Source organism: Glandiceps talaboti, chromosome 10 (assembly GCF_964340395.1).
Source record: "Glandiceps talaboti chromosome 10, keGlaTala1.1, whole genome shotgun sequence".
Classification (NCBI taxonomy): domain Eukaryota; kingdom Metazoa; phylum Hemichordata; class Enteropneusta; family Spengelidae; genus Glandiceps; species Glandiceps talaboti.
The window spans coordinates 9994300-10004874 of NC_135558.1; the positions used below are offsets into that span (position 1 = coordinate 9994300).

General features: G+C 35.0%; 1 protein-coding gene across 3 annotated transcripts in view; it reads right to left on the minus strand.

The window, feature by feature from the left end:
• LOC144440854 (uncharacterized) overlaps positions 1-4600 on the minus strand; it is a 71201-nt gene extending 66601 nt beyond the window's left edge. For all 3 annotated transcript variants that reach the window (XM_078130285.1, XM_078130286.1, XM_078130284.1), the window contains exon 1: positions 4057-4600. The gene's annotated coding sequence lies outside the window, so the exon portion shown is untranslated. The remainder of the gene's footprint in view (positions 1-4056) is intronic.
• Between the last annotated feature and the right edge of the window lie 5975 nt (positions 4601-10575).

Below are 10575 nucleotides of genomic sequence, written 5' to 3' on the forward strand. Positions count from 1 at the left end.
CTATGAAGGATAGTACAACTGTACTAGACTACATGATCGTAGACGTAGAAAACGAGCCCATATGTTTACAGTTTCCAGACTACTATACCTATAATTCAGCAGCTGTTTACAGCTGATCAACAGGCTGTAGGGTGTGTTAACAGCCATTGGCAAGTAGCTTTTACTGACAAATTCATCAACTGCAATCTCCACAGTACAAGTTATCCATGCGTGACAAACTAGGTAAGTTGAGAAACTAATTAATAACTGCAATCAAAGAGGAGCACTTTTAACTGCATAGATACAATAATTATTCACTTTGCGGGATATGCGTGTCTATACATTTCTGGCAGAACACTTTACCGCACTAAACTGCTATAGTACAATTATTCACTTTTCAGCCTACATGTATCTATGTTTTTGTATCTTAGACGGAAACGATGTCATTTTAAAATTCAATAAATACTACCGCTAGATATAATAATTATCTATTTTATGAATGAGAAATTAAATTAAAATTGTTCACATGTACTGTGGCTATTTGTGCAATGGAGACACCATTCCTGAGGACAATACTCATTTTCTGTTCAATCTAAATAATTAAATTTGCCCTACCCGATTAAATTTGATTAAATTTGACCATTTGGTCAACAGATGATGAACGGCAGTGAGACACAGACATCCTTAGTCTACAGTTTGTTATCTTCTACAAAGTAGATAACAGCAAGACAGGTTTTACAAATATATTGTGAAAATGTGTATAAAATATTATTTTTGTAACAAAATTTCACCATTAGTATGATTTCTATCTAAAATGAAATGGTAAAAAGAAAAAAAATACAAAAATTTTAACTTTTCACTCAAATAGTTTTGAGAGCAAATACTTTATACTAATGAGATTTCCAATTCATGTAGGCCTTAATACATTTACAGACTACCAGCCTGGAGCCAACATTAATATCACTAAATGTAATATAGTGACTGCCATAATTTGCGACAGACTATATTTAGCTAAGAGATTCCAATTAGAATTAATCTTCTTTTACTAAGAATATTATTGTGAATTGCAAACCATATTAGTCTTCCCCTAAATTGTACTTGACTAAAATATCTTGACATCTAAGTTCTACTCAATAAATTGTACTATTCCATTTTAAGCCCCAGTACTTGGCAGTAGCAGTAATTTATCTTTTCTATGTTACATTTTCTCCGTTCAAAATTACATCAAGTCTTTACATTGAAAAGTTTTATCAATTTGATTACCATCTAATACTCATTTATGGTGCTGCGTATACTGGCTTGATGTCCATATGTAAACAGTCATGAAAGAGGCAAGGACACTTTATCTGTTATGAATTGGTGGCATGCTGATAGGATTTGATCACTTTGCTTCAGAAAATACAACAACAAAAAGAACAAAATTTATAGAAAGTATCTTTCCAATTGTAGCTACAGGAGGTAAAATTTCTTAGATACTACAGTGGCAACTGGGGTTTCGGCTTAAAGATAAACATGTCCTAAACTTTGATGCTCAATGTAGTAGATTATACAAGTATGTTATACAATAGCACTTCCTCTGTTGTCCAGATATAGCACCCTTTAATCAAGATAGCATGAACACTTGAAGTCCCCAAAATATACACTGCAAGATCATGGAAGTCATCACAGATACTATTCTACTGTAAGTAAAAATTAAACCAACATCTATTCAATAGCTTATATCAACATGTCACATCAGTGCTTTTAGTTTGTGTCTATCTTAGTAACCCAAAACCTAGATTGCCCCCCCCCCCCCCCCATCTTATCCTACAGAAGTACAGCTACACACCTTAAAATTATCTTAGCAACTAATATGCAGTGTCACGGTCATTTCTCTGGGCCACAGAGGACATGATTTGGAGAAAGAAATGAAACTGAATGCTTGTGAAACAGTCATTGAACACTGGGGCTAACACTTAGATACATTGATAGTATGATACAATGCGTTATTGTTCCACGCCAACAAAAGAACAATGCTGCTGGTAGCAAGGATTGAATTCTGTTATTTGAGTAGAGACTCCCCTGGGATAGTTGCCACAGACACACATATATTAATACAACTTTATCCTGGTGTCGATTTATTACTCTGGGTACTCACAAGTACTCACCTCTCAAGAACAGTTATAAACTGCCCGTACTTACATCATGTTTTTGCAAAGGTTTTAAAACCCAGCAACACAAAGGAGGAAATCATGTAAGACTTGAAACACTTGTACAGTTACCAACGTACAGTGAAAATTGTGTCACCTACGACACTCTGTCGCCTGGCTCAGCAAAAATCTACATAATGTACTCGTTTCATTGTCTGGCTTGACAAAAAAAAATCTTACTAAAATTTGCTACATTTTCTTTATCTGAAGTACTTAGTCTCTTCTGAAGATTTTTTTTAAAAGCCAGCCAGACACTAAAATGTAACATTGTTTAGTGACATTATGTTCAACCCAGACAACACTGGTTCCAATAATTTAATTTTCATTGTACATGTTTAACAATAACTACAAACTCTGGGAGATTATAGAGAATGACAATAACAACCTACTGTACACTATTATAAAAGACATAAAAATTTGTATTTTGAGAAAAATGGCAGCTATTCACAATATAAAAATATTATGTTTATTGCAATAACTCACCACCTAAATGTGTGTATTGTAAGAAGCCAATGAAAGATTGTAAGAAGCCACTGAAAGACTTGACAACCAATTTCCTGAAGGACGTCATTTTGTTGTCATTTTTATCGTTTGCTACACTCTTTGTAAAGTGAAAAAAACTCAACTATGGTAACATTATCACATAATTTTTAAACCATATCCAAGCAAACATACTTACAATATAATAATTACGGAGCAATTTCACTTATTTTCATTTAGTTTTACCATAGTTATTGGAGATACAAAATGTCTATGGTTTTACAAGACTACATGCACTGAACCACTGCAGTACATGTATCTGCCATTTTTGTCATATTTTTTATATGAAGTTCACTGTTAGCTTACATTTTCCAGTACACTGAGTTTTATTTCTGTCAATATGATTTGGCCTGTATAGTCATATCATTTTCTATAATCACTGGAGCACAGTACCACTACATACATAATATAATGTTTTTCGCAGTGCTGCTATAGAAATGCAAAACAAATACTCCGGGGTATGACTCAGAGACAGCCTGTCCGGCTACCAAGAGGCCAATGGCTTCAATTCCTCATGAAATATTATGTATTATACGTTATCATTCTTTAGACTTATAGCACAGCTGTTCAATAAAATATCATTGCAATTTTTTTAGTTCTGATTTGATTGTGATGTGTTGCGTTCAGGTGATAGGATATAACCGTCACCTATTTATTTTAATTATGTAAATTCCAATTGATTTCCATTCTACGCATCACCTACTTGTTACGCTGTAATGCTATTGACTTTGAACTGATAAACTTGTTTTTGGTATGATCATAAACTTGTTATCTCTTGACAGATGCTTCTGTCAACAATGTTCACAGAGATCGCTATCTCCTGGGTTTGTTTACATCAAAACATAATACCTGGATGCATGTTTCAAGTAAAACTTAGCTACCGCAGTCGACCTCGTGCGTGTGTCTCTGCGGTGACCCACTCAAAACAATGCATTCACCCTGCACGTCACCCACCCGTCACGTCTGGCTGCTTGCAGTCTACACAACTAACATATCTGACACTTCGTTTGTTTCATGTTTATCACACATGCTTTCGATTCAAATTAAAGTTAAAACATTAGAATTAGTTTTAGGTTTCCGCTTTTCTAACAAACACATACGGTGAAAACACTCTGTTTTCAGTTAGTTATTTACTACACCTATGTGACATTGAAAATGTGTGTCTACGCACACATGTCTCCGAGTCCGAAGTCAAACGACACGTACTGTGGTGTGTACCGAAGTGTAACGTTACGTTTAGAATTTAGCCAACTCGACCCCGTTTGCTGAAATCAAATACAAAATCGATTGCAGTGTTGTTGTGGTTGTTTTTTTATCTTGTGGCATCGATAGGCAATACATAACTTACCGCATCAAACATCAAAAGCCGGCGAAGCTCAGCTCAACCTTGCGCCATAAGTCCGGGATTTGCCACACGTTCTTCAGATTCTAAAGGCTATGCTGGCACTGACAGTTTCTTCGACTCGTCTTTGCCTTTCAAAATCAGTGTCAAACAGTTTGGTGAACCAGTGTCTCTGTGAGGAAGTAACTTCCGACTCCGTGTGCCCCCGGATATTTCCGTCGACCCGTTGGGCTGTCTGTGAGACAGCAGGAGGGATGTACAAACGTAAACAATCCAGCTGGTTGCTGACGAATCGCGAAATGATCTTGGGAGAGTGCTGAGCAAGTCAGCTGAGTTGGCCCTCGCACAGTCGAAGAGTATTTTTACGACGGCGAGTATGTTGTCAGGAAACAGACTAAAATCACTGTACACAATTAACTGTCGGTTAAGAATGATCCGAAGAACTCTCTCAAGTACTTTAAAATGGTACAAAATGGGCTGAATTCGCACAAAACTATGGTTTTCATATGCCTGTCGTATCGTGATTTACACAGCTAGCAGCCGACTCGACTGGCGGTGAGCGTGAATGAGCCGCGTTCATGACGTCAGAGTATGGTTGCCTGGTGCCAGAGGGAATTGTGGGAAATTACTCTCTCAAGCATACACTGTAAAGTTTGTAAATCTCTCAATAACATGATTTGTTTAGTTTTAAAAAAAAATAATAATAACAGGTTTTGAACATAAATAAATGTTTCCTTGTATCACAGTATTGACATGGAAACATCTGTTGACCTTCAGACAACAAGTTGATACATGGGGTCTGTGCCCTTTAAATCAAAATGATGTTTTTAATTCATTGGTCGTATCTTCCTTACTATAGATGTGCATTCCTTCCTATAACATTGTTTCGTCTATGAATTGATATTAATGTACACAAGCGTTTTCTTAAGTTGGGAAGCGTTTTCTTGAGTTGACGGTGCAAGTTTTTCTTACTAACAGGGGATTAAAGTATTTTCCAATGACAATCCATTGATCGAATCGAATTTGGATCTGATCCAAAGTGGAACTGACACTGTCGATTTCAAATTTATGTCTCGCGTCACAATCACAATGAATCGTGATTGGTTACTTGGAGACTTTTCACTTGGTCACGAGAGGAAGGATCGTGTGTTCATTGGATTTGTCAGTTAACTGGAAACTGTTTTATAAAAAACGAAGTACATTCTGTCTGAAAGTGTCTTGTTGTACGTACGTCATTATAGCCCCCAGCTATTGTTTCAATGTCATCTATCTGTTTTATCGTGATGTTTGTAATAGTCTAATCTGTGTGGTGAAAACGTTCAAATTTGGACGACAATTTCCCCGTAGATTTTCCGGAATGTAGTTTAATATCAGCTCATCAACGCCAACCCACTTCATTTTGTATCTCTTTGTTCGTTGTCAAGGAAACCAGTGAGTTTCACGCTGAGTATAGTAGAATTCGAAAGTGAATCGAAGGCATAGGGGACAGCAATATAGGTGTATACACACGGATATAGAATACGAAAATTAAGATACGCGTATTAAAACCAGTATTTCTGCCGAGGGATTTCAACATGTTGTACTTGTATTGGTAAATACATGTAGTCTAGTTCTAAACTGGTAGAGTATTACGTATTAAAAACGTCATTACTGGTAAAGTAATGAAGTTTTTAATACGTAATACTGTACCAGTTTAGAACTAGACTACATGTAAATGACATTGTCACTTCAACACTGTATAAAGGGCAAGGTCAAAAACAGCAATTTGCCCCTGCTGTATGCCTATCCCGATCCATGCCTGAGGTGACTAACGTGTCTTTTAATCACTGATACAAGCATACGACTTGTGGCATGGAGTACTTCTAAAGGTCCGTTTGTAAAACTTCACCTTTCATTGCTTGATGATTGATGATTCACTTGCAAATTGTTCATCTATATTAGTTTGATACCACAGTGACTTGTGGGCTTGAATACACAATTGAACATTCTTGTAATCAACATGTATGTACAATCAAATTATGCATTTCCTATCAATCGTCGCACTGAGATATATTGATGTCCAAGAGAGATTTATAGGTAGATAATTAAAACTGGAATCGTGTGTGTTATGAGTATACTAATTCTAGGTAGGCCTGTAATAAAACCCAACATATAGCAAAAATATCCCACGCAAAGGTGTTTACACTACAAGCATTGTTGGGCTTAGTCAACCATCTAAGATCTTAGATCGTTTCTTTCAAGACAATGACCCTTTGTTATAATCAATTAAGTTTAAATAAGAAAGTGAACCGGCAGTTGGCCTTGCTGCATGTTTGTTGAGGTTTTTTGACAAACACAGTATTTTTTTTTCATGAATGTGAAAGAAACTGGTCACATTTAAACATTACAAAATATATACAAATAGCACAATATGCAGGAAATTAGTTGATTTTGATACAGACATAAAGGTCAAGGTCTAAAAAGGAAATTTGCACCTAATGTGGGGGGGTGTAGACACTTGAATGGAGTCTATGTATTAGTGATTTAGTATTACAGTTTTTGAGGAATGCAGTAGATACTACAAATATGGCCACCATTTGGTTCAATTTCTATATGTTGCAAAACAAAGTGACATCATATGTAACCTTTGTACCGGGTTTGATTGAAATTAGATAATGCATGTCAGAAATGATATAATATGGATGGACAGATACACAGACAAAAGGAGGGACAGTGACCACCGTAATAGGTGGGGCCCCTAAAAATGACACTCTAATATTTTTCTCCAACTTAAAACACCTCTCTCACACACACATACATATGTATACATACACACACATACATAGACAGACAGACAGACAGACACATACATGCACACATACATACATACATACATACATACATACATACATACATACATACATACATACACGCATACATACATACATACATACATACATACATACATACATACATAAATACATACCGTACATACATACATACAGACAGACAGACAGACAGACATACATAGTCTGTCAGACAGACAGACATACATACATACCGACAGACAGTCTTTCAGACATACAGACAGACAGACAGACAGACAGACAGACAGACAGACAGACAGACAGACTTACATCACAAGTACACTACCTCTCCTTACGAGAGATAAATGTGAAATAATGAACCATGAAAACAACAAACTCAAAAAATATTTATAAAGTGTTCACATTTTCTTTATATATATATATGTACTGTTAGGTTAGGAAGACACTGGGTAGGCTAAAAATGCTACAATAGTGTCAAAAGTGATTTCTTTAATGATGAAAATTTTCACTGGAAATATAATGTTATGCCTGACAACAAAAATAATTACTGTCTTGCTCCTACAAAATAGCCTACTTATGACATATTTCCTTGCAAAGACTTGCATCAAAAAGGAAAAACTAATAGAAACAACAACAAAACATTTGAAACTGGCATGTGGTATACATGATATGTGTGAAATTACCAACAGACATTTTGCACAATGAAAGTGATGATGTCACTTCCTGTATGGTCATGCAATAAGTCTATGGTACTGTGACCACACTTCATGCAGGAATACAATATTCATGAACTCAAATTGACATGTTGCATTTTTACACTTTTTTCAACTTGGCTAAATGGATGCATAAAAGAACACAAAAAACATAAAATAACTCAAAAAACTTGTGAAATTGTTGATAAGAAAAGGGGGTCAAACTGATGTAGGTGAAAAGTCAAGCAGCAGCTTTCATGAACTTTTGGTACATTGTTACAATCTATCTCATCCCATAACATTTTCATCCCCACCTTTCCTGTAAACTAGAACAATCCAAAAAGCACAGCATAGTGCAGGTCACTTCATTCATTCTAATAATAGGGGTGACTTGATAATTTACAACAAGTTTGCAAAATGAGAGTGATGTTATTTAAAGTATCTTAAAAACAGTGTTGTCTTTGTTATACATTTTTGTCCACGTTATAAAGAAAAGTTGAGTATATTGTTGGTGTTTGTATTCCAACATGATACTAGAACAGGTACACGCTTTATGCACCTGGACAACTCAAATGGGCCACAATGATGACAATACTGAACACACCAGTCAGTCACTACACAACAGAATAGTGAGGATCAAGGACACAGAATGTCAGACATGTGCAAACAACACAACTTTTTTGAGGTATGTTAGCAACTTTTTAACAAGGCTAAGTTTTAAGGAGCTATTAACCCTCAAATCATGAAAAATTTAACCCTCAAATCATAATAGATTCACAACATGATTAAAATATCAAATATTGTACTGTGATATGGCAATATTTCATGAAAATGATTACATGTACAGGAACACAAAATGGCCACTATTAAAGCAAGAATAATTGACTTTTCCTTGACCTTCAAATCACCACAACTGGTTTCACACGTTCATTGATGTTAACCTAACATTGTGCCACATTGTATTCAACTAGGGAGTTTACATGTAATAGGAGGAATGGAGAACAGTGGACTGACTGTACAATAGATACATATTTGTAGTCACCTAGGGAGTACTGGTTAGTTTAGGAACAGGGACAGGATAAGAAACCCTTCCATAAACTTGCCATCAGCAAAAATGTAGAGCAGTTGACTGACTGTACAATAGATATACATTTGAAGTCAAGCTAGGGAGTTAGGATAACTGACAGGAATAGGGTTAGACCCCCTAGTGTATACATGATTTATATCATCAGTAAGAACATAGAACAGTGGACTGACTGCAATATATACATATTTGCATCAAAGTTAGGGAGTAAAGTTTATGGTTGGGTAAGAGATAGGAATAAGGTTAGACCCCCTAACATAAACTAAATTTGTATTTTCAACAACAGTGGCCACTGATCTATACCTGGCCTATTCACTACATATACCAGTTCAATTTATCCAATACTATGGGTTTCCATATACTTATTCATTTGCATAAACTAAACATTGTATGCTTGCATTTACTCAATAAACATCTAACTTTTCTGCTTAAAAATAAAGTTTACAGAATTGAAAAAGTTTTTGTATAATGTAAAATCAAAACACAGAGAGGATTGAAAGGATTAACAAAATATATATAAATATAACACTAGAAATAATCTTTAAAACGAAAAAACAAACTTGTAATATACTATTGGACAATATTAATATTGGAACTACTGAAATCTTTGATATTTTAAGGTATTATTTGTAAACCGTTCTCCTATTGGTTAAAATCATATGTGTTGTTTTCTGATAGGCTTAAAAATAAACATTTATCTTTTTTTGTAAGAATCTCCCTGATTGGTTGAATTTACCTCTACAAACTAGCATATGTCCAATCACATTAAATGATGCAGTGTTTTCTGTGAATAGTAACATTAGTGCATTTTCTGTTGACTTTCATTTCAAAATACATGTTCATCTGTGACTTTTACTTTAGTCAGACGTTGTGAGATTTGTATAGCTCTACCAGCAAATATTTACCACACCTCAAAAATAATCACCCCGTCTACACTATCGCTTTAAACCTCAAACGACTGGTTGTCTTGAGTTTAAATGGAGGATAATACAAAATCAACAGCTGACTTCTTACTCCAGTCAAATCATTTGTACACAAATTTACACCAACAATATATAAAGTCAGCATGTAGTTGACGCTGAATACACGTAAAATGACATGGAAATTATTTTAGCCAAAATTTCATCAGATGTACACAAATTTACTTTAAGTAAGACTGTACGTGACTAATGGTAATGATTTGTAAAGTGACTTGGAAATTGTACTAAATGGACTGTGAGTGTTGAAACAGAGACAATGAAATGGCAAAGTTTATGCGAGTCTTTTCAAAGTTGACCCACTAGAATGTTATTAAGGGACTCCTTGACACTTTTACTAAATCCATTAATGCATTAAGTGACTATTTGAATCTACAGTCTGATTTCAGGTAGGTGTGATTACATTCAAACAAGCAATTTGCTGATTTCCTATTGATTTCATAATAAAAACAGCACCACTGGCATTGCAGCACAACTGATTTTACTGAAATAAGTTCAAATTCTAACAAGCCAACTGCTTATTTCCAGTTACAGCAAAAGTGATGTCAATAGCCCAACTGATTTTACTGATTCAGAAATGTATTCAAATTCAAACAAGCAATTGTACTAATTTCCCAGTGATTTACATACCAATGTTGTGATTTACAAACACAACTAACTTGACTGAAATAAGTTCAAATTCAAACAAGCCAACTGCTTATTTCCCAATGGTTTAGGTACAGGAAAAGTGGTGCCAATGGCATTGCAGCCCAACTGATTTTACTGAAATGTGTTCATCTGTGGTAGTCACATGAATACACTTTGGTTTTCCCGATTTCACGTGTCACAAGAACTAAATATCTTGAAATAACATAACAAGGGCACAATGAATATATTTACTTTAAAATTGTTTTAATACTTTCTGGAAAATGCTGACTAAATAGCTTCTTTTTTTTTAATGTACAAATCAATGATGACAATAAATT